Source organism: Vombatus ursinus, unplaced genomic scaffold (genome assembly GCF_900497805.2).
Source record: "Vombatus ursinus unplaced genomic scaffold, bare-nosed wombat genome assembly UNPS02014816.1, whole genome shotgun sequence".
NCBI lineage: Eukaryota > Metazoa > Chordata > Mammalia > Diprotodontia > Vombatidae > Vombatus > Vombatus ursinus.
In genome coordinates, this window is record NW_020954594.1 from 11,736,128 (window position 1) to 11,761,317 (window position 25,190).

Genomic DNA, 25,190 nt, shown 5'->3' on the forward strand with positions numbered 1-25,190 from the left:
GAATATTCCTTATACAGTTGTTTGAAATTGATTTATACTGTATTATATTATACTGGAAGTAATCATATGTGTAGTGCATATTACAGCAATGTTTTATTTTTTTATTTTCCAAATAATGATTACCTCCTATGATACTATAAAATAATAACATGATAAAATAATAGTTATTGCATTAGCTTTTTCAACTGAATACATTTCATTCCTATAGTTGTAAAGAAAAAAAATTAAATATGAGAGTTTCTAAAGAGTCAATGTAATAGATTATAGGAAAGCAGAATTTTATCCTTTCTTCTTATTATATCATAGAGGAAAATATTACTCACAGATTATTCCAAGGTAGCATCTTGAATTATAACCAGGTAACAAAAAGGACAGATTCAGAGGCATTTTAGTATTTTAAAGTTAGCAAAACTTTGATTAAGTATTTTCTTAAAGTAGATATATATGCATATATGTGTGTGCATATATATATATATATGTATATATATATATATATAAGTATACATTTATAAACATTTTATCTTACCTAAATGTATGCAACAATGAATAGATGCTATAGTCTTATAACTTTGAAATGATTTGTAGAATTCTTTCAAGATATTTAATAAAGCTTCTTGGAATATTTAAGATTGATTCCTGTCTATAGTCAGAGGCAGAACCATAAATAGAACAATAACAAAATGTGTTTTTATATATATATATATATATATATGTATGTATGTATATATGTATACATATACATATATGGTATGTGTGTACATGCCCTCGATGTGCATGTATACATGTATATGCATGTGCAAATATAGTTATATTATGCATATACATATACACATGCACTATCCATGCATGAATATACATGCATACATAATCACAAATATTCATATGTATCTACTGAATGAGTTAGACAGTGGGGCAGAAGAATAGACAGTTTAGGTCATGGCACCCTAGGCAACAACACTGGATATGGCTGTGCTCCATTTATTCTATGGAGTTATGGTTCTGGACAAAGGCATAATCTAGTTAGTATCTGAATGATCCTTTAAGCTATGTGATCTTTCAATTGAATATTGGTTGAATTGAATTGAATTCAGTTCCTCAAAGCTAATTTCACAAAAGATAGTAAAACATAGTGATGCTATTATACTTAGGATTTACAGTAGAAATTAACTTCTTGGGATGATCATTTCTCTAGAATTCTCTTATGATGCTATATGCCCATGAACTATAGAGCATTCCCATTTCAGGAGGATAAAATTTTCAAGTAACTCAAATGTAATTAAAGGTACATGGTGGGTAATAGACTTGATGATATTAGCAAAGATAATTTTCATTGGAGACATTTTCAAGGCTATGTATGATTGGAAAAGAAGGTTATCTTGTCATGGAGCAAAGATCTTGCAGAGCATGATGGTAATTATCTTTGTAGTTTTACTTGCCTGTATCATTTTGAATTGTATCTTCCATCTATATCTAGAAAGCTAGTTTGAATTTTCTCAACCCAAAACATTTTTAAATATTTTAGCTTTCAATATTTATTTAAGATGTCTATGTGCCAAAGAAATAGAAATAAAGTAGATATACATTGATTGGAAAATAGCTAAATCAACTGTGGTACATTGACGTAACTTAATATTACTGCACTTTAAGAAATGATGAATATGAGGAATTCATAGAGGCATAAGATAACATATGAACTGATGCAAAATGAAGTAAGCAAGTGAAATGGGGGAAATGCTGGATTTGGAGTCAGAGGTCTCTGGATTTAAACCTCATTTTCACTATCTGTGTGACATCAACTTTGATGGTCCTTAGTTTCCTGAATAATAAATTGAACAGATTGAACAAAATGACATTAAAGGTTCCTTCCATTTCTAAATCTTTTACCCTAATCAAAACCAGGAAAACAACATACACAAAGACTAAAATGATGTAAATGGAATGATCAAATAAAAGAAAATCAATGCTATGTAACTATAATGGCCAAGGAGGCTGTTTCTGGAGAAGAGTTGATCAAATCCACCTCCCTTCTTTCTTTGAAGAGATGGAAGACTTTGGGTAGAAAGTATTGCATATAATGTCAAATGTGGTTCATATGTTGATTGGTTTTACTAAATTATTTTTTCTTTCTTCTTTTTAAATAAGGGATGATTTACTAAGTAGAAGAATATCTCTCCTTGTTGGAGAGATATATTTGGAAAATAATGTGATGTGAAAACAAAAGTGTATCAATAAAAATTTAAGAAAAATGTCCCACAAGTCATGATTGAAAATGGGCAATGGGAAACTCCCCATTTGGGATTTTAGACTATCGATAAGAACAACTAACTATAAACACAATGGCTGTTCAATAAATATATAAGGATATTTATGAGAAGGGTTGCATAAATCAAGGTTGTAGACATACTACATCATACAAAATATAACTCACTTTAGCCTAGAAGAGATGAAACTATTTTATAATATCTGTGTAGTTTACATGTAACCAAAGTTGTTGAAAAAAGGTATAGTGGTTTACTTTGATTAGCCAATAAGAGAACTATTTACTAATTATAGCAATTACAAAATTATGATTTTCCTGGAAACTAAGAATTCAATATTTTCCCCATTTTGGGGAGTTCTGATGGAATCCTTGTTTTGGCAAATAATTTTAGCATTTTATATTTAATTTATATAATTTTATGTAGTTTATATTTATATTTTATGTAATTAATTTATGTAATTAATATTTATGTATTCAGTATATTATGTTGTTTCATTCTCCACAATGGGAAGAGAAATTATTTTAGAGCTTTTTTTGGTAACATAAAAAAAAGAAAAGGAATGAGCATCTGAGATCAGGGACTTGAGGCTCTTCATAAAGTTCTGTACTTTTGTCTCCCAGCAATAAGCTTAAATCCATGGGAAGGACTTGAGCATCCCCCTCAAATTAGTTTGTTTTCAAATGTTAAAAAATCATAATAAGAATAGGGGGCTCTGCCTAAGTCAAGAACCATTTTTATTTCCTCAGATATTTGTCATGTAAAATAATTGGATATTGGATGAAGAACTGTCCTGTCATATTTTGCTATTAAAATAATATATTTTTATACATAACCTGACCTGTCCTGGTGAGTTACTGCAGCCTATGGTCATTCAGAGGGGATTTCCAATGGGATTTTAATAATACTCTTATGTTTGCCATCCCGTACAATGTAGGCTGTTGCACTCAATTTGTAAGAAAAATATTCAGGTATAAAATCAGATAATCTATATCCCTTTGGAATCAAAAGTCACTTTGCCAAAATATTTTAACACATGAAATTGCTTCTTGAGAGATGTTTGCCATGATAAAATGACAGAAAACTACATTTCCATTATAATTATAACTGACTAGTGGTGCTAAGTTTTTATAATTTAAAGGTATTCTCAAATCTGACAGCCCTTCCATGTTGAATTATACATCTCTGGCTCTTAAATAGTTCTGCTGGCACGAGACAGCTGAGATGAAGTTGTCTTTCTAAAATAATTGCTCCATGGAGCATCCATTATACCTTCAGAAAAAATGTATTACTTGACTTCTACAAATTATAGACTAGCCTATAATGGGTATTTTTGACAGCTATTAGCTTAAAAAAAATCTGAACAGTAAAATGAGTATTGATATCACTATGGCGTGTCATGCATGTTAATACCAACCTTTTCTGTACTTTCCTTCTAAAGCATGATGTAATCATTAATTACAATAATATTGATGTAATTGCACTCATCTTTAAAAAATCTAGTGTTGGCAAAGTGTATGATTTCTCTCACCTAGAAGATCAAAATGCATTTTCTAGATATTTACAGAACATTTGGGGACACTTTCCAGAATTAAAGGATCAAAATAAAGAAATCTTTTCACTTTGGGGTGACATTTTGTTACTGTTAACCATAAAATTATTAAGCATAGTCTTTGTTAGAACAATAAGATGGGAGAAGGAAAAATAAAGATAGGACTCCTTTCTAGCTCTTTGTACCAAATATCACACAGTGCTACAAAATGGGACTCATCTAAAATTACCTAGAAGGACAGCTGTGCAGCTGTGACTCTCACTAAAGTCCATTATCATGTTTCAGTTTTATTGGCAGCACTTCCTAGCTCCCTAAAGTTAAGTGTTTAAGGACAAAGAAGGGCTCTTCCCAAAGCTTCTGTGAGAACATTCTTTATTTCACACTATACCCACTGAAAGCTAGTTAGGATATGACTAAAGCTGGACACTTAAAATATTCATGGTTAGAATGGATAGAAGCTACTTTTTTTTTTTTGCCTCTCCTTATCAATAAGAAAGTATCACAGGAAAATAAATGTTATACTTTCTATTTAAGAAAACAGAAAGGCTACCATTTCCATTTTTTTTCTCACTAAGCTGTCATATTGACTGAATTCAGCATAAGACATCAGCTAGGTGGCACAGTAGATGAAACTCAGGGGCCTGGAGTAAGAAAGGCCTGAGTTCAAATCTGTCCTGAGACACTTACTACCTGTGTGACCCCTGGCAACTCACTTCACGTCTGTTTCCTTCCATTTCCTCATCTGTAACATGAGGGTAATAATAGCACCACCTATCTCCCACGGATGCTGTGAGGGTCAAAGGAGATAATACTTTTAAAATGCTTAGCATAGTGTCTGGCTCATAGTAAACACTAAATAAATATTAACTGCTGTTACTATTTTAAGGGCAGCTAGGTGGCACAGGGGATAGAGCACTGGGCTTGGAATCAGGAAGAATCATCTTCCTGAGTTCAAATCCATCCTTAGACACTTAGTTGTTGTGTGATCTTGGGCAAGTCACTTAACCCTGTTTACCTCAGTTCCTCATCTATAACATGAGATAGAAAAGTAAATGGAAAACCACTCCAGTATCTTTGCCAAGAAACCCCCCAAAAATGGGATCATGAAGAGAGCCACAACTGAAATAACTGAACAACAAAATTATTATTATTATTGTCATCATCATCATCATCATCACCATCATTATGTATTATTCTGTCAGGTTTGGAAATCAATTCAGTGGTTATAATTAATCCACACAGTATAATGGAAATAACACTACATTAGTAATCAGGAGACCTGTGGTCAAGTTCTGGTTCTGCCATTAATTCTGGATGACTTTTCATAAATCTTATAACTTTTCTAGTCCTCAGTTTCTGCTTCCACAAAATTAGAGAACTGCTCTATGTCAGGGTGTGAAACAAATAGAAATGAGGCCACTAAACTATATAAGGATCCCTGAAGTCTGCATATTGACTTTTAAAACCCTATCTTAATATTATATATTCTATCACATATGTATTTATTTTATTAAATATTTCCTAATTATATTATAACCTGGTTTGGGTTGCATTCAGCCCATATGCCTTGCCCAATTTTGAGCTGAGCTCAAAAGCAGTAATAAAATTAGGATACAAGTTTGGGGCAGGTGTTCTTCAAGCTCTAGTTTAGTGACTTATATGTACGAATATGGACTTTGTTTTATTTAAATTGAATCAGAATGAATCTTTGGTTTTGATTTTGGTTTGGATTGATTGTTGTTCTTCATTCTCAAAGAGGTCCAAAATGACCTCATTATGTTAGAGTCAAGTGGCTGATCAGACCGGTTTCAGCTCAGAATGCTCTAGCACAGATTGGGCACAAATAGTACATGGGAACATTAGGGGTGGATTCTCTCAATTTGTGCATCTTGTGTTTCTTTTGAGCTACTCAGATCTGCTTTGCTCATACAGCACAGCACCTTTTCTGATGAGGGCACACCATACTGGGAGGTCCTGTGCCAGTGTCTCCCATGTCACACAATTGATTCCAAAGTCCTTAAGAGAGACCTTGAGAGTGTCTTTGTATTGCTTTTTCTGACCACTACGTGAGCTCTTGCTCTATGTGAGTTCTTTATAAAATAGTCTTTTTGGCAAGCATACATTTGGCATTTGAACAATGTAGCCAGCACATCGGAATTACATTCACTGCAGTAGAGTTTGAATGTTTGGCAGTTTAGTTCAAGAAAGAACCTCATTGTCTGGTACCTTATCCTGACAGGTGATCTATAGAAGTTTCCTGGCATGGCACTGGTAGACTGTCCAGGTTTCACAGGCATACAGCAATGAGGTCAGCACAATGGTTCTGTAGATCTTTGGTTGGGTAGGCAGTCTAATACCTCTTCTCTCCCACGCTCTCTTTCTGAGCTCCTAAAAAACTTAACTAGGTCTGGCAATATGTGTGTCAACGTCGTGTGTACCTCCCTGGGAAGTATACTGCCAAGGGAGGTGAACTTATCCACAGTATTCAGAACTTCTCCATTTGCTGTAATTGATGGTTCCACATATGGATGGCGTGGTGCTGGCTGACAGAGCGCCTGTGTTTTATTGGTGCTAATTGTTAGGCCAAAATTAGCACAAGCAGCAGAGAATTGATCCATACTTCGTTGCATCTCAGCTTCAGATGCTGCAGTGAGTGCACAATCATCTGCAAACAAAAAATCATGCACCAACACTCCTCCACATCATACAGGATGACCTGACGTCCTCCTCTCTTCTAGACTTCTCCGTGATTGCTGAATGTACCACCATCCTTTCAGCCACCCACCAAGACTACATTACTCCTCACCCCTCATATCCAATTAGTTGCCAAACTGTATCATTTCTACCTCCACAACATCTTTATGTCCCTTTCTGTCTAGTCAAACAACTACCACTCTAGGACAGCCTCTCATTACTTCTTGTGTTGATCATTTTTTTTTAAGTTGTACCAATAGTTTCACTGAGGTGGAGCAAAGATGGCACAGGGAAAGCAGTGACTTGCTTGAGCTCTCTCCCAAAGCACTCCAAATACCTAAATGGCTCTAAACAAATTCAAAAGCAGCAGAACCCACAAAAAAAAACAGAATGAAACAAATTTCCAGCCAAAGACAGCCTGGAAGGTTGATTGGAAAGGTATATTGCGCCAGGTGGGACGAGGAGCGCAGTTTGGCGTGGGCCTACCTCAGAGGACTGAATCGCGGGCAGTTGTGTCAGTTTCCAGACTTCTCAACCACTGAACACCAAAGACAACTTAGAAGGTCAGTGGGAAAAGTCTGTGACTGCAGTGAGAGAGGAACTAGGTCTCAGTTGCAAGTCTCGAGCGTGGCACGGGGCTTCACCTTGTTCCTGAGCTTCCAGCCCACAGACTGAGAGGGAATTGAGTGGTGATCAGAGGGGGATTGCATGGATCTCTTTGCCAGTGCTGAGGCAGGAATCTCTTGCTTTGCCCATGCTTGGATCTGGGTCACAGTTCTGAGCGGCAATCCTGGGGTGAGGAGGCGCACTGGTGTGGTGGAGTTTGTTGTGGTAGTGGAGAGGAAACACCTCGGCCCTTATCATATCACCTTGGAAGAACTGAAAATTTACAGGTCCCTATAAATATCTCTGAAAACAGGTGTACAAACCCCCAAAGCTTGGGACAGTACACTCTTCACATTGGAAGCAGACTTTTACCTTAACAAAGAGTTTAAAACTCATGTAATTGGCCAGGATCATGAGTAAGCAGCGCAAAAACAGTCAGACTATATTATCTTACTTTGGTTACAAAGAAGATCAAAACATACAACCAGAAGATGACAACAAAGCCAAAGCTCCTACATCCAAAGCCTCCAAGAAAAATATGAATCAGTCCCAGGCCTTGGAAGAGCTCAAAAAGGATTTTGAGAAGCAAGTAAGAAAAGTAGAGGAAAAACTGAGAGTGATGCAAGAAAATCATGAAAAACTAGTCAACAGCTTGCTAAAGGAGACCCAAAAAGATACTGAAGAAAATAACACCTTGAAAAATAGCCTAACCCAAATGGCAAAAGAGGTCCAAAAAGCCAATGAGGAGAAGAATGCCTTCAAAAGCAAAATTGGCCAAATGGAAAAAGAAGTCCAAAAGATTCCTAAAGAAAATACTTCCTTAAAAATTAGAATAGAGCAATTGGAAGCTAGTGACTTTATGAGAAATCAAGACACTGTAAACAAATCCAAAAGAATGAAAAATTAGAAAACAATGTGAAATATCTCATTGGAAAAATAACTGACCTGGAAAATAGATCCAGGAGAGAGAATTTAAAAATTATTGGACTGTCTGAAAGCTATGATCAGAAAAAGAGCCTAGACATCATCTTTCAAGAAATTATCCAGGAAAACTGTCCTGATATTTTAGAACCAGAGGGCAAAATAGAAATTGAAAGAATCCACCAATCTCCTCCTGAAAGAGATTCCCAAAGGAAAACTCTTAGGAATGTTGTAGCCAAATTCCAGAGTTTGCAGGTCAAGGAGAAAATGTTACAAGCAGCCAGAAAGAAACAATTCAAGTATTGTGGAAACACAATCAGAATAACACAAGATTTAGCTGCTTCTACATTAAGGGACCGCAGGGCATGGAATATAATATTCTGGAGAGCAAAGGAGATAGGATTACAACCAAGAATCACCTACCCAGCAAACTGAGTATAATCCTGCAGGGGGAAAAATGGTCATTCAGTGAAATAGAGGACTTTCAAGCATTCTTGATGAAAAGACCAGAGTTGAATAGAAAATTTGATTTTCAAATACAAGACTCGAGTGGAACATGAAGAGGTAAACAGGAAAGAGAAAATCATAAGAGACTTATTAAGGTTGAACTGTTTATATTCCTGCATGGAAAGATGATATTTGTAACTCATGACACCTTTGTCAGTATTAGGGTAGTGGGAGGGGAAAAATTATATGTACATATATATAGATATAGGTAGATAGATAGAGGGCACAAGGTGAGTTGAAAATGAAGGGGTCATATCTGGAGAATAAAATTAAGGGGTGAGAGAGGAATATACTAGGAGGAGAAAGGGAGAGGTAGAATGGAGTAAATTATCCCACAAAAAAAAAGAAAAGAAAAGGCTCTTATACTGGAGGTGAAATGAGGGAAGGTGAGAGGGAATGAATGAATCTTATTCTCTTTTTTTATGGTAATTTTTATTTTTTTTTTGTTTTAAACATTTACTTCCACAAGATTTTGAGTTCCAAATTTTCACCCCATCTCGCCCCTCCCCCCACCCCAAGATGGCATACATTCTAAATACCCTTTCCCCTAGTCTGCCTTCCCTTCTATCTCTCCCCCTCTTCTCTTATCCCCTTCCCCTTCAATTTTCCTGTAGGGCAGGATGGATTTCTGTACCCCATTTCCTATATTTCTTATTTCCCAGTTACATGTGAAAATATTTTTTTAAACGTGTTTTTAAAACCTTGGGTTCCAAATTTTCTCCCTTCCTCCCTCTCCACCCACCCTCATTGATAAAGCAAGCAACTAAATATAGGTTATATATGTGCAGTTGTGCAAAACACTTCCATAGTGGGCATGCTGTGAAAAACTAACTCTATTTCCCTTAATCCTATCCCATCCACCCATTTATTCTATTCTTTCTTTTGACCCTGTCCCTCCTCAGAAGTATTTGCTTCTGATTACTCCCTTTCCCAATCTGCCCTTCTCTCTATCATTCCCCTACTCTCTTGTCCCCTTCCCTCCCTATTTTCCTGTAGGGTAAGACAGATTTCCATACCCAATTGAATGCGTATGTTATTCCCTCCTTAAGTCAAATCCAGTGAGAATAAGATTCACTCATTCCCTCTCACCTTTCCCCATTTCCCTTCCACTTTAAGAACCTTTTCTTTTCTGTTTTTTTGTGGGATAATTTACTCCATTCTACCTCTCCCTTTCTCCTTCTCCTAGTATATTCCTCTCTCACCCCTTAATTTTATTCTCCTCATATGACCCCTTCATTTTCAACTCACCCTGTGCCCTCTATCTATCTATCTATATCTATATATACATACATATAATTTTTCCCCTCCCACTACCCTAATACTGACAAAGGTGTCATGAGTTACAAATATCATCTTTCCATGCAGGAATATAAACAGTTCAACCTTAATAAGTCTCTTATGATTTTCTCTTTCCTGTTTACCTCTTCATGTTCCACTCGAGTCTTGTATTTGAAAATCAAATTTTCTATTCAACTCTGGTCTTTTCATCAAGAATGCTTGAAAGTCCTCTATTTCACTGAATGACCATTTTTCCCCCTGCAGGATTATACTCAGTTTGCTGGGTAGGTGATTCTTGGTTGTAATCCTATCTCCTTTGCTCTCCAGAATATTATATTCCATGCCCTGCGGTCCCTTAATGTAGAAGCAGCTAAATCTTGTGTTATTCTGATTGAGTTTCCACAATACTTGAATTGTTTCTTTCTGGCTGCTTGTAACATTTTCTCCTTGACCTGCAAACTCTGGAATTTGGCTACAATATTCCTAGGAGTTTTCCTTTGGGAATCTCTTTCAGGAGGAGATTGGTGGATTCTTTCAATTTCTATTTTGCCCTCTGGTTCTAAAATATCAGGACAGTTTTCCTGGATAATTTCTTGAAAGATGATGTCTAGGCTCTTTTTCTGATCATAGCTTTCAGACAGTCCAATAATTTTTAAATTCTCTCTCCTGGATCTATTTTCCAGGTCAGTTATTTTTCCAATGAGATATTTCACATTGTTTTCTAATTTTTCATTCTTTTGGATTTGTTTACAGTGTCTTGATTTCTCATAAAGTCACTAGCTTCCAATTGCTCTATTCTAATTTTTAAGGAAGTATTTTCTTTAGGAATCTTTTGGACTTCCTTTTCCATTTGGCCAATTTTGCTTTTGAAGGCATTCTTCTCCTCATTGGCTTTTTGGACCTCTTTTGCCATTTGGGTTAGGCTATTTTTCAAGGTGTTATTTTCTTCAGTATCTTTTTGGGTCTCCTTTAGCAAGCTGTTGACTAGTTTTTCATAATTTTCTTGCATCACTCTCATTTCTCTTCCTAGTTTTTCCTCTACTTCTCTTACTTGCTTATCAAAATCCTTTTTGAGCTCTTCCATGGCTGGGACCAATTCATATCTTTCTTGGAGGCTTTGGATGTAGGGGTTTTGACTTTTTTTCTTCTGCTTGTGTGTTTTAATCTTCTTTGTCACCAAAGAAAGATTCTATGGTCTGACTTTTTTTTTCTTTTGGGTAGTTTGCTTATGATCCCAGCCAATTACTTGAGTTACAAGCTCTTTGTTAAGGTAGGGGTCTGCTTCCAGTGTGGAGAATCTACTGTCCCAAACTTAAGGGGTTTTGTGCAGCTGTTTTCAGAGATACTTCTAGGGACTTGTAAATTTTCAGTTCTTCCAGAGTGGTATGATCAAGGGGGAAGTGTTTTCTCCCTTCCTGGCCTGTGCTCTGGCCTATGAGTGACCACAAGCACTCTTTTCTACCTTGGAACTGTGAGTAAGATTCTCTCTCCACAGCCACTACAAGCTCCACCATACCAGTGCTCCTCCTCACCCAGGACTATGACCCAGATCCAAGCAAGAGAATCCACACCAGCAAAGATATCCCTACAATCCCCCTCTGATCAGTCACTCAATTCTCCTCTGTCAGTGGCCCAAGAGCTCAAGAAGCATTCACCACACCGAGGCTGAGCTGGGACTGGGGCCAAACTGAGCTTCTCTCTCACTGCAGACTCAGACTTTTCCTATTGACCTTCTGAGTTGTCTTTACTGTTTGTGGGTTGAGAAGTCTGGAAATCACCACAACTGCCTGTGATTCAGTCCTCTGAGGCCTGCTCCAGCTTTGCTGAGGCCTGTTTTGCCTGCGTGCCCACGCTGAACTACATTTCTCTCCCAGTCTGGTGTGATATACCTTTCCAATAAATCATCCAGGTTGTCTTGGGCTGGAAATTTGTTTCACTTTGTCTTTTTGTGGGTTCTGCTGCTTTAGAATTTTTTTTAGAGTCATTTTTTTTATAGTTATTTGGAGGAGTTTGGGGGAGAGCTCAAGCAAGTCACTGCTTTTACTCTGCCATCTTGGCTCCACCCCTCTTGTGTCAATTATTGCAATACAGCTCTAGATGGACTCCCTGCCTTAAGTCTTTCTCCACTGTGATCCATATTCCTCCCAACCACCCAAGTCTTTTTCCCAAAGTTCAGGTGTGACCACATTACTCTTCTTTTCTTTTTTTTTTAATTTCCTTTTATTTTTTTAGGCAATTGGGGTTAAGTGACTTGCCCAGGGTCACACAGCTAGTAAGTTTCAAGTGTTTGGTCTGAGGCTGGATTTGAACTCAGGTCCTCCTGACTTCAGGGCCGGTGCTCTGTCCACTACACCACCTAGCTGCCCCCATTACTCTCCTTTTCAATAAACTATAATATCTCCTTATTGATTTTACAATGAAATACATTTCATCTTTATCAAATAATTTTTAAATTTAAATTTTATTTTTGTTTAAGTTTTCTAATGTGTATAAGTATTATCAATTTAATATATGTTTATAATTTATAAGTAGGTAAATAGGGACATATGGAAGTATATCTTTAAATATATACTGTACATGTGCATACATACATATATACATATATGTATACATATATATTATTGTTGGGGTTTGAAATAAAAAATGTGGAGACCATTAACGTATAAATAAAATACTAAGTCCTGAACCTGCTATTTAAGACCTACCACAATCTGGCTTCAACCTGAATTTCCAGCCTTTAAAATTTCTAGTATGTCATCTTCCATTTCTGTACATTTCCCTATTTCTAAAATGCACTCACTCTTAATCTCTACCTTTCAGAATAAGTTTCTGCCTTCATGTCTGAGATCCAGTGCCAATTCCTTTGTGATTTTCTTGGTGCTCCTGTCAGCTGACAGAGTTCTCTACCACCTGATAGATTGCTAGAGAACTTTGTCGGAATCTCTCCTTTTCCCACATCACACTTTCCCTTCTGAGGTACATATCTATGCACTGGTGATATACCAGCCATATGCCCTCTCACCTCCCAGTAGAATGTAACCTCCTTGAGGGCAAGGACTGTTTGAGTGCTATCTTTGTATACCTCATGTATAACATAGTGCCTTGCAAAAAATAGGTTGCTTGAACAATTTTTGTTACTTTATTCAATGATTTCCAGACCTTTCACAACCCTGTGTGCTTGTCTCTGGCTGGAATGTGGACTTTTTCACTCTAATTATAACTAATTTTATATACTACTTTAAAGTTGATAAAGTCCTTAATCTTATTTCAGTCTAGTCTCACAACAACCCATGAGATAAATGCCATGAATGTTAATATGTAAACTTTACAGATAAAGAAACTGAGATCAGAGAATATAAAAGATATCCCAATAGTCACATAGGTAGTCAGTGTCAGAGACAAGAATTGAACATGAGTCCTCCTGTCTCCCAAGTCCAGCACTCTGTCTACTACAGAATGAAGAAGTCTTGTAGAGAAATGGACCTCAATCTGGCCACTTCAAAGGTAAAATGAGAAAAAATAATTGCTTGTGAAATTTTTTTGGTCATATAAATTTGAGAGAATCCTGTTTGAGCAATTAAACTTCTTAAGATGATTGGTCCTATAAAGGTACACAGGTAAATCACTACTACACATTCATCATTTTTATTCGGCAATATGCATCATTTCTGTTCAGCCATAGATTTGCCTGTTGTGAATGCATGTACTGAATTTGAGGATGGCTAGAATCAGACAGCAGAGTGGAGGTATCCTAAAACTGCCAGTAGAGTTGTCTCCTTGCATTTTTACAAGGTTTTTTACTGTGGTTGTAAAAATTAATTGAAAGCAGAACCTACCCATAACATTCCTAACCCCAGAGTAAAATAATGTTTAAATCAATGATTAGAAAATGTTACCTTGCCCTGCTTTGAAGCGCTTTCATTATGGGTCTGCCTATACATGCAATTGGTCTGATCTTTTTGATTCATGTGTTAGCAACTGGTTCATAAAAGCTCAAAGGTTCAGTCAAACGGATTGTGTGAGAAGACATAGAGCTAGTGCTTGCATTTCCATGAATCTTACTGGTTGTGATCATTGGGGTTCACTCAGGTACTGTTCCACATGACCCTTGGAATAGCCAGCCAATTAATTCTCAAGATTCAAATCTGAGGGTTATAAGGGAAATTGATTATTCTTCCAGTCAGAGTGGGCATGGTAGCATAGTATAGTTGTAAGAGCACTGGGATAGGGATCCAGGACCTTGTGCTCTAGTTTTTAAATTTACCATTCAATAGCTTGGGCAAATAATTTAACTCCTCAGGTTTGTATCTGCAAAAACAAGAGTGCTGAACTAAATAATGTCTAAGGTCTGTTCTAGCTCAATTGATCTGTGACATATAGTCCTTTGGCTCCCTTCTTTGTCAGCTTCAACAACCACCTCTCTTTTTAGGAATAGCTAGATGGAACAATGGAGGAATTGTACTGGATCTGGAGTCAAGAAGACCTGAGTTAAAATGCAGCCTCATACACTTATTAGTTTTGTGACCCTAGAGTCATCTACTGTACCTACCTCACAGGGTTGTTTTGAGGATTAAATGAGATAATGTTTATAAAGTGTTTAACATAGTAGGCACTATATAAATGCTTATTCCCTTCCATTCTTGTAGAAGTATTTTGGTGTATTTATCCTAAATGGTGAGAAGCAATAGAGGACACTATGAATTAAGAGCCAGCCTAAAAGTCAGGAATATCTAAGTTCATATTTGCTGCTTCACAAAGCCTCGTTGTGTGAACCTGGGTCAGTCATTCAATTTCCCAGTTCACAAAGGAAACTCTCTAAAACTTAAAATAACAGAATAATTATCAATCTGCCTTGAATAAATTTAATAATATTAGAATATTGATTGAAATCTACCTACTTTGTTGGCTTTCATTGTCAATATATGAAGTAATAATTAAACAATATTAGTCAAGAGCCTTATGTTCAAGATAAAATACATTTAGACAGTATAATACTATCTTACCGAAACTCTTCTCTTAAAGGTCATTTATGACTTTGTTATCATCAGATCCAGTGATCTTTTTTTCACTCATTTTCCTTGGGCTCTGGGACACTTTTTCACCATTGATAACCACTACATTTTGTTTATATCACCCATTCTCTGCTATTCTGACATTTGCATGATTATCTTTCTACCTTATCAATTCATGGACTCAAACAATAATAATAGCTAATAGTTATATTACAATTTAGAGTTTGTAAAGCCCATTGAAATATTATCTAATTTCATCTAGCTAAAAACTCTGTGAAGTTGTTGTGCAGTTGTGTCCAACTCCTAGTGACCCTATTTGAGGTTTTCTTGGCAAAGATGGGGGAATGGTTTGCCATTTCCTTCTCCAGTTCATTTTACAAATGAGGAAACTGAGACAAACAGGGTTAAGTGACTTGCCCTGGGTCAAGCATCTAGTAAATGTCTCAGGCCAGATTTCAATGCATGAAGAGGAGCACTGGCCTTGGAATAAGGAGGACCTGAGTTCAAATCTGGCTTCAAACACATTACACTCACTAGCTGTGTGACCTTGGGGAAGTCTCTTAACCCCTATTGCCTCACTAAAAAAAGAAAAAAAAAAGAGGAGTCTTCCAAAATCCTAGCTGAGTGCTGTATCCATTGCACCACTTAGTTGTCCCCCCACCATGAAGAAGATGCTATCATTAAACCTATTTTATAAGTGAAGAAACAGAGACACAGAGACATTAAGTGATCTGCCCAGGGTCACGGAGCTATTAAGAATCTGACATTGGGTTTCAACTCAGGTCTTCTTGACAAGTCTACTACTCTATCTGCTATACCAAGCTTTTATAGTCTAACACCCTCATTCTATAAATGAATTAATTGAATCATGTGGGGCAAAACCAATATTGCGTTACTGTTACCTTTCCTCCTTCCCTTACATTTAAGGTATGGATTGATAGGGAACAATACTGATTACAGAGCCTTCTGTAGGGATTTAATTATGGTACAGTGGAGAGACCATTAGAGAAGGTATCAGGAGAGCTGCTTTGAAGCCATTGTGATGTGACATACTAATGTTGTGATAAAAGTCACCATAGTAATCCAAAGAAGAATTATTATAAACAATAATATTATCAGCACTAATTTACTTATTATACTATATAAACTTAGGAGAAACAAAAATATGCCATACTGAAAAGTAAGCTTTATATAAGACCAAATTAAACATAAAGCTGTCAAACTGTAATATTTTTGCAATTAGAGATACCTACCTAAAAGGACAACTGATTTCAAATATTGCTTTTAGTCCAGGAGGGTGTGTATGTGTGCAGAGGAGAGGGTTTGAATACCTTCCCAAAGTGAGCCTATACAGGGAAGTCTCTGGGGCAATAATAGTTAGTATTCATATAGCACATCAAGAATTACAAAGCATGTTGCTATACCCTACCTGAAGATAGGCAGTGTAAATATTATTATCCCCATTTTGTAGATGAGATCACTGAGGCTCAGAATGGTTGCCATTTGAGCAAGAGTCACACATCTGGGAGGTATTATAAACAGAATTTGACTCTAAGTGAAAGTAAAGTATTTTCTCCAATAGACCACAAGTCCTGATGTGTGTGTATCAATTACCCATGGTTGTACATTAAGAACTTCAACTTTAGTCAGTGATTAATCAGTTTTATAGTTAAAATTGGGCATAAAAATAGCTTGGGCAGAGACTCTGAGGTGGTTCGAAGGAACATTCTTTTGCCTCTACTTTCTCAATAAAGTCAAAGGGAGAGAATTAAACTTTACATCAGATTCTTCATTTGGAAAATGAATGAATTGGACCAATTTCTAATGAACCTTCCAGCTCTAAATTATATAACCTATGACCTATTAACTTTATTATTTCAGCAAGTCACACAACCTTTCAGATGCTGAGTCATCTTATTGGTAAAATGAAGATGAAAGGCTGGACCAGATGTTTTCTCTACTTTTCTTCTAGTTTTAAGACCTATAAATATATGTAAATCAGTAGTGACCTTTTAAATCTCAAGGGCCCTCAAAAGTCGAAAAGTTAGATGCAGTGGGGCACTGGCTGGCTCTAAGTGGGCATCTGTCAGTTGATGTATGAAGCTCAATACCCTGGTGCATTAAGGCTCTTTTCTAGGGATGCAGCCACCATCAGGGTCCCCTCCTTTTGACTCATTGGCCCTAGACACTGAACAAACTGCAGAATTGTTGGGTGGGGGGAGGAGCAAAGTATTACTCTGCACATCAAAGTTGCTTCTTTTATATTTCAAAAGAGTATTTTATCAGTGAAGGTGCCCATCTACATCTTAGTTTGATGAGCTAGTATAACCAACAAAAAAGACATTTAGGACTCAATTTCTGATGATGAGCATTACTGAACATAACTGGGAAAGTTTGGGGATGACACTCTCTCTATCATGGGGCCCACAATTTAATATTTACCAGAAATGCCTGCGAGACCCTAGATTTCACTTACATAAATTTTGAGAATCAGAGTTACTCTCATGTTAGGAGGAGAAATTATATCAGAGGGAAAATTGTAGCTGCCTGTACATTCAAACACTGAGGTGAAGGAGCCAAGCTTTGTTCTTTTCCATTTGAACATGAGGAAGGAGAAGGTGCTGTTAGAATTGGGAAGTCATATAAAAATTTGGTATGAACATCTTATACCAACAAAATAAATATCCCATATTTCTGAATAATGCACACATGTTAACATGTTAATCTTTTCATAATGTACACTTATCAAGAAACAAATCTTATTGAGTCAGAGAAAAGTTATTGCATTTATTAAAATTGGTGACTCAATTTAGCCTTTCTTATGGTTTGTCAAATTTGTAAAATATTATATTTCTCTTCAGATAGAGTTACATACTGTGTAGCTCAAAGATAATCCCTATGGTCTTGGCATATGTTACTTAATTGTCTCAGAAGGAAATACCATAAATACCATGCTGTCATCTCCCATAGGCATTTGCTCATCTGTCACAGTGGGAGCTCCAGACTGGGTGAGGTGCTCTAAGACATTTCTTAAACTATGTAAATCACAACCATTACTTCTTACCATTTCCCAATTGGTCAATTATGTACAAGCATGTGTTAATAAAAATTTGCTTCTTTGCCTCTAAGGTACACACCCATAAAGCTATGTGAGTATGATAAAGTATAAATGGCATACATTATTATCACAGCCAACCTATGACATAAATTACTATCTTAAAGTGCTTTCATAGATGCAAAACTCCAGAAACGCCTCTGAAACCCCAAATGACTGACAAAGAATAAGCTACAATGGGAAAAAAGGGGCTTTCATTTCAGGCAGCATCCTTAAGAATCAAGGAAAGAAAAGGGAGGGGGAAAAGACATAATTGTCTGAAAACTGTTTATAAAGTTTTGATCCTTTGACTATTATTAAATACTAGGAATATAAAAAGGAATAATGAGAGATGGAGAAGATATAGAAACTTAAATTGGCAGTAATGTTTTAGGATCACTAGGCAGATTTTAAGAATCCACAGGAAAGAAATTCTTAGGAAAGAAATGTGTATAATGACATGTATCATTACAGGTAGATATGTTCACATGTATCTTAAAATAGTAGTTTGCTCATGTAATTACATCTCTCTCTCTCTCTCTCACACACACACACACACACACACACAATTTCATATTCTTAACAGCTATTTAAGCTTAAAACTACACTGTGACCCTTGCGATAGATAGATAGATATGTAGATACACAGATATTAGTTCAATTTCTTATTTTTAAGCAGAAGGAAATTGAAAGGAAACAAACCCAGAGAAGAAGCAGAGATATACTGAAGATTACTCAGAAAGCTTCTGGCAGAGTTGGACCTAGAATGTAGGATTCCTAAATTATGATGGAGTGCCATTTCCACTGAACAATGCTTATTCCTAGTAAGCTAATGAAATAAATGTGTGTGTGTGTATATATATATATGTATATATGTGTATATATATATATATATATATATATGTATGTGCATACACATATTATATATTCATTAGAAAAACTTTCATGTACTGCAATTCACTCTGTTAAGCCTTTGGAAAGGATACGGAGATAAATAAGATAGCATTCTTGACCTCAAAGAACCTAATAGTTGGTACAGAAGTTCTTAACCTAGAAAATCTGAAATTATTTTAACAAAAAATATATAACTGAATTTCAATATAATTGTTTTCCTTGGTAATCCAATGTGTATTATTTTATGCATTCAAAAACCATATCCTGAGAAAGGGTCCATAGGCTTCACCAGACTGACAAAGGAATCCACAATACCAAAAGCTTAAGAACTCATGGTAACATAATAAATAATTAAAATACAGAAAACAAAAAAGTTTCTGCTTTGTTTTATTTTGACAGAGGTTCTTAACATAAATGATAATGAGTTTTATTATGGTGTTGTGAGGGAACAGCAAATATCTTCTATCTTTTTAGAAACACAAATAGTATATTGTAAAGTCTGTTCAGATACAAAGCAGATGGCAAATTTTCTAGGATATTTGAACATTTTTTTGTTTGTTCAACAGAACATTTAATATGTATAAAGCACCATGTTAGGTGCTACAGAGGATACAAGTTGTACAAGACACAATCCCTACTTTCAAGGGACTTAAAATCTAGTGGATAAGTTACTTATAAACTTTTAAAAACCCAAATACCTAAAGCAGGCATGTTCCAAAGGAAAGACAGCAGTTATGCTAACATGAGTATACTAAGACATGAAGGAAGCTAATATACAGTCTAGTGAGATGACTTTCAGTTAGAAGACCCAGTTTCTGCTCCTAGCTCTGTTTCTTGCTGGCTATGTGACTTTCAGAAATTCACTTGCCTCTCTGGGCTCATTTTCATTGTCTTTAAAATGAAGAGATCTTTCTAAGGACCATTCTAGCTTTCAATCAATGATTCTCTAATTTACTTCTTTCATAGAATCCCTTAAGATTTTCAAATTAAAAGACTAGAAGAAATAAAGAATATAACTTTGGAACTAACTACAAATAATCACGAGCACATTGCATCTAAACTCCCTCACCTGTCTAATAAGCACCTGATATTTGCCAAGTATTGCTTGGATCTGAGATATGTTGGTGCAAAAGAAATAGTGAAAAATGAAAATAGCCCCTATTTTCAAGGATCTCACAATCAGGAAACACGATATTTTTGTCTACAATATATCAGGCGATACAATACAAATAAATGTGTGTATACACACATGCATACATATATATACACATGTATATACACATATGTGCATATATGTGTATATAGATACACACACATGTATATATGCACACACATATAAATATTAGGCAATAAGGAGGTGCCCTAGCAGCTGTGAGCATCAGGAAAGTCCTCGGGGAGGAAGTACCACCTTGAGTTGGGCTTTGGAGAGACTCTGAAGACATTTACTCTATGGAATAAACCAATGTGTTTCCTTTCATAGAGCTCCATTATTGACCATCATTTATGAACTCTGGGAATTGTGAGCAATTAAGTGGACCATAGAGATCATACTAATGGCTTCTGAATCCAGAGGCAAACAGAGACATGTAATTTTATTGTATTTCCTGCCTCCAGAACACTGTTGCAGATGGTCCTAAGGATATAATAACTTAAGGACATGGGCACTTTTGAACAAAATAATTTCTTGAGGTCTTATTCAGCCTTCATTTCTTGCAAACTCTGGTCTACTTAGAAAGCAGTAGGACCCACATGTTGGATAAAAGTTAGGTAGGGAAAATGTGCTCTGGGTAAAATGGAGTTGAGTCATGTAAGGGAAAGTCAGACAGGGTGTTGTAGAGAATAGTTATTTGAACATGTAATCATGAATCATATTTGGATATCTAAGGCATACACCTGGAATAAAATAAGGTCAAGGCTAGGGAATTATTATTATTACTGACCCAGACCACTTCTGAATTATTCACAACTCCCCAGGAATAAAAAGAGATGAGAATCTATGATTCCTCATGAGAAATTTGTTAGATTTAAGTAAGAACTGGCCAAAGTTGACATGAGTAGCTGAGAAAATTTGTGGCATTCTCTGCTCTGAAGTGTTTATAATAGGATAGAGATAAGCAATTAATAAAGAAATGTATACTGCCCAACTCCTTCACTTATTTTGAGGTCACCAGAGTCTAATCTATAGTATCTGGGCCATGCATCACCATCATGTTCTGCTCTGTCAAAAGTATCAAAGGAAGGAATTCCTCTGCTACTGACGAGATATTCACTGAAGGGAGATGTGATCCCCATAAGATGGAAATAACACCAATGGCATTCTTAGGTGTTGTTGATTTCACTTATATCCAGCAAGAACATACAGTCCATTGCAGTTTTATGTATGTTCTTGTGATGTGTGCACGGTTTGGTTCTCATAGGGGATGCTTTCTGAACCTGTACAATACATCAATACAAAACATCTACAGAGTGAGACCATTCTATTTCTGTTCATGATGCTTGTTTCTGCATTCTTAACCCCATGGCCCACTATCTGAACTCTACTTCCTGCTTTTTAGCATTTTAATGCTTGGGGAGACGAGGTAGCATCTCATGCCCTGCTGCTCTCATCTTCATTTTAAGGTGGTTCAACCATTTTATTAGTCATGGGACTTCTACTCAACAGATAATGCCTTGGCACATAGCCTAGTCCCACAGGACCTTGGCAAAACATCTTATCTTATAAAAGATGGGACACTTTCAGGATTATTTCTAAGGGAGAAAAAAGACATTGCACATGTATTTATCTAATAACACACAGGAATATGTAAACAACATCATGTATATATTAATACTTCCATATATATTTGTATACATGGATTTACATGTGTGTATGCATATTAACACATAGAGCTCTATACAGATCCATATATGTTGACATGTGTTTCTATGTATACATATACATGAATATATGTATAACTATTAAAGGGTAGCTGGTGAGACAATGGATAGAGTGCTGGGCCTGGAGTCAGGAAAACTCTTCTCCCTAAGTTCAAATCTGTCCTCAGATACTTACTAGCTGTGTGACTTGAGCAAGTCACTTAATTCTGTTCATTTCAGTTTCCTCATCTGTAAAATGAGCAGGAGAGGAAAATGACAAACTATTCCAATATCTTTGCCAAGAAATCCCAAAGGGGATCACAAAGAATCAGACAGGACTGAAATGGCTGAACATAAATATTGAGTGTATACATAAATGATAGATAGATGATAGATATATTTACTATTCTGTGTGTGTATGTGTGTGTGTGTGTGTGTGTGTGTGTGTGTGTGTTTACCATGGATGGGGAAAAAATCCCCAAGTGGGAATTCTTCCTTTGTGGTTGCATTGAACAGAGGAAACTTTTTTTAAACTGCAGGTTTGGGTGGAATGTTTATACATGTGATTATCTATAGGAAATCTAAAGATGTTTTATTAAAGACTGGTATGACAGATGGGCTATTCAAACATGGCATACCTCAGAGCCTAAGAATTGCCTTTTGGGCCTTAATTAGCCATGCTAATACACACCTAAGTGCAAGATGCTGCTAGCCAGTATGAGATATATGAAGAAATATGAGACCAGGTTCAATAACAATTACTTTGCAGAAGAAAGATATACTCACAAAGCAAAATCAGTAAAATATAAATAACAATACAAGCTACTAGGTATAACTGCTACATGAAGGCTTATGGACAATATATACTATAAGAGACAGAACATGGAGAGATCATAATAGTGGTCAAGAAAAACAGTGGAACTCGGGAAATGGTTTGTTGTTGAGTTATTTCAGTCATGTCCAACTCTTCGTGACCCCATTTGGGGTTTTCCTGGCAGAGATATTGGAGTGGTTTTGCCATTTCCTTCTCCAGCTCATTTTGCAGATGAAGAAACTGAGGCAAACAGGGTTGAGTGGCCTTCCCAGGGTTACACAGCTAGTAAGTATCTGAGGTCGTATTTGAACTCAGGTCTTTCTGACTCCAGGACTAACAATATACACTGTGCTGCCTAACTGCTCATATGAACCAGAGGAATAGTTAGGACTCAAATACATGGGGAGGGTGGCAAAGGGTAATTCAGGTAAGAGGAATGTAAGTTTTGTAAATAGAAATGTTTAAGAGATCCTACTCTAAATAATCACCTCAAAGTCTTCTCTAAGCTTGTCAATTAATAGGACAAAAATATGGAGTTTGCAGAAACTGAATTAAAGACATAAGGGATACCTCCAAAATACCAAGTAGCACCAGAAAATAGATACAATAATGAATATACCTAGAATTTTGAAGTAAAGGGCACCAGAGATGTTCACAATTGAAGATAACCACATTTTTTAGTGTATGCACAGTATAAACCTTTTGCCCTTGCAAAATGTTTTCTAATTGTTAATTTGTTAATGGCAATTAGGGAGGGAATGGAGCCACCATATCAAATCCAAAGTCTTGCCAGGGAACTGCTACTGAACAGATGAATATTTCAGAATGCCAGTTTCATGCATTACAATGTTCATTTGCAAGAAACACAGCCATAACACACATTCCAACATGAAATGGAATTTCACTAGGACCTCTACATCCATTCACTAGAGATCATTGTGTTTTAACATGTGAGTCTACATTTGCTGGTATGCACAATAAAGGACTTTATATTAATGGTCCCACTGATTAGTAAAGGCAGCAGGAAGAAAGGGTCGTCTGACTGGATAGGTTCCATCTTTTGATGCCACGAGTATTTGGCCCAATCTTCAATGTCAAATGTATGCTGTAATTTATTAAGAATTTTCTTTTGTTCTTGCACGACCCCCCGCCACTACACTGCCCCCACTTCCAAAAACTACAGGGTAATGTAAGGCATTTGAATTTATTACCATTCATCAAAGAATACTTTTGGCAGCATTTTATCACAAAGGCTGACACTGGCATATATAAAACAATACATGTGTGAAACTGCAAAGAAAGGAAATTTGAAGGGAAGGTCTATTCTATAACTTGAGCTAGTTTTTCTGGATCAAATAAAATTATAGAGGCGCCATGCACAGTGCTGTTGCTAAGGGCTATCATAAACCCCAGTTTTCATGGGGTTATATACTCTTTCTCAGACATGAAAAAAAAATCTTTCTGTGTCTAAAGTTGGCAAACTATGGAGACAGCCTGGGAAAAGGAGGTTTTCCTAGTATTTTTTTCTTTTAATTTATGGATAAAATAGATGATTTCAAGGTATACAAAGTCAAAAGAGAGGCTGCATACATGTTTCTGGAACATTCACGAAGGCACTTTATTTTCCATAGCAATTGTGTATTCCATGGCTATGAATACCCCTTGTTAGGATTGTTTGAAACAATATCTGTTTTTTTTACCAAAGTTTATAGACTAGTTTTCTTTATTCCCTCCCCATTTGGAACATTTATTTGCTGTTGGGCATTATTATAATCTTACAAAACTTCAGTTATTCTTATAGTGGAGAGATGGAGAGGGAGTAGAGAGGGAGAGAAAAAGGGAGAGAGACAGACAGAGAGAGAGAGACAGAGAGAGACAGAGAGACAGAGACAGAAACAGAAAATAAACACAGAGAGACAGGAAAACAGAGATTCATGGAGAGGGTAGAGTTAGTAATTTTGAGGGTATAGAAGGTATGGAGACATCCCTATGAGATAGCTACTATATTCCTAGGGAAAATAGGCAGAGTGATCTTGAAGTCTGGTATATCGTATCAGTAATACTGTATCTGGACAGGATGATATATAAAGATCTTATAATAGGAGAATTCAAAATGATGGCAGCAAGGATTTGTTCTTAAAATGGCAGTGGGAACTGTGTAGTAGGCTTATTTATCTTTCTAGCCAAATGTTGAAGGAAAAGAAAAAGAACAAGCCCCTCTGGAAAGATTTACTAAGTATTCAGTTGCTTCTGGAGAAAGTCAAGTTTTTGCAGGTATCCAAAGATACAAAGACTACAAGATAAAATGATATAATGTGTTGAGTAGTTTGTTAATAATGCAAGAGCCATTCTAGAAGGTACAATGAATAAAGAATTATGTTGTTAAAGATCAACTATATTTTAGAGATTTCTGTTCTCTAGATCAGGGGTTATTAATTAACTAATTAATGAACCTATTTTTATAAATATTTTCATAACTATATTTCAACATAATTAACTTCTTTTAAAATCTTAATTATTTTATTTTCTTCATTTAAAATATTTTTCTGAGAAGGGGTCCATCATGTTCACCCTACTGCCCAATATCAACCAATATCCCATCCTTACTAAGACATTCCAGGTCTTTGAGGGAGTGATGGAGCATTTGCTGGTTATTTTATCTTTATGTTTTGATGATGTTTTTCTAATAACATGAATTACACCA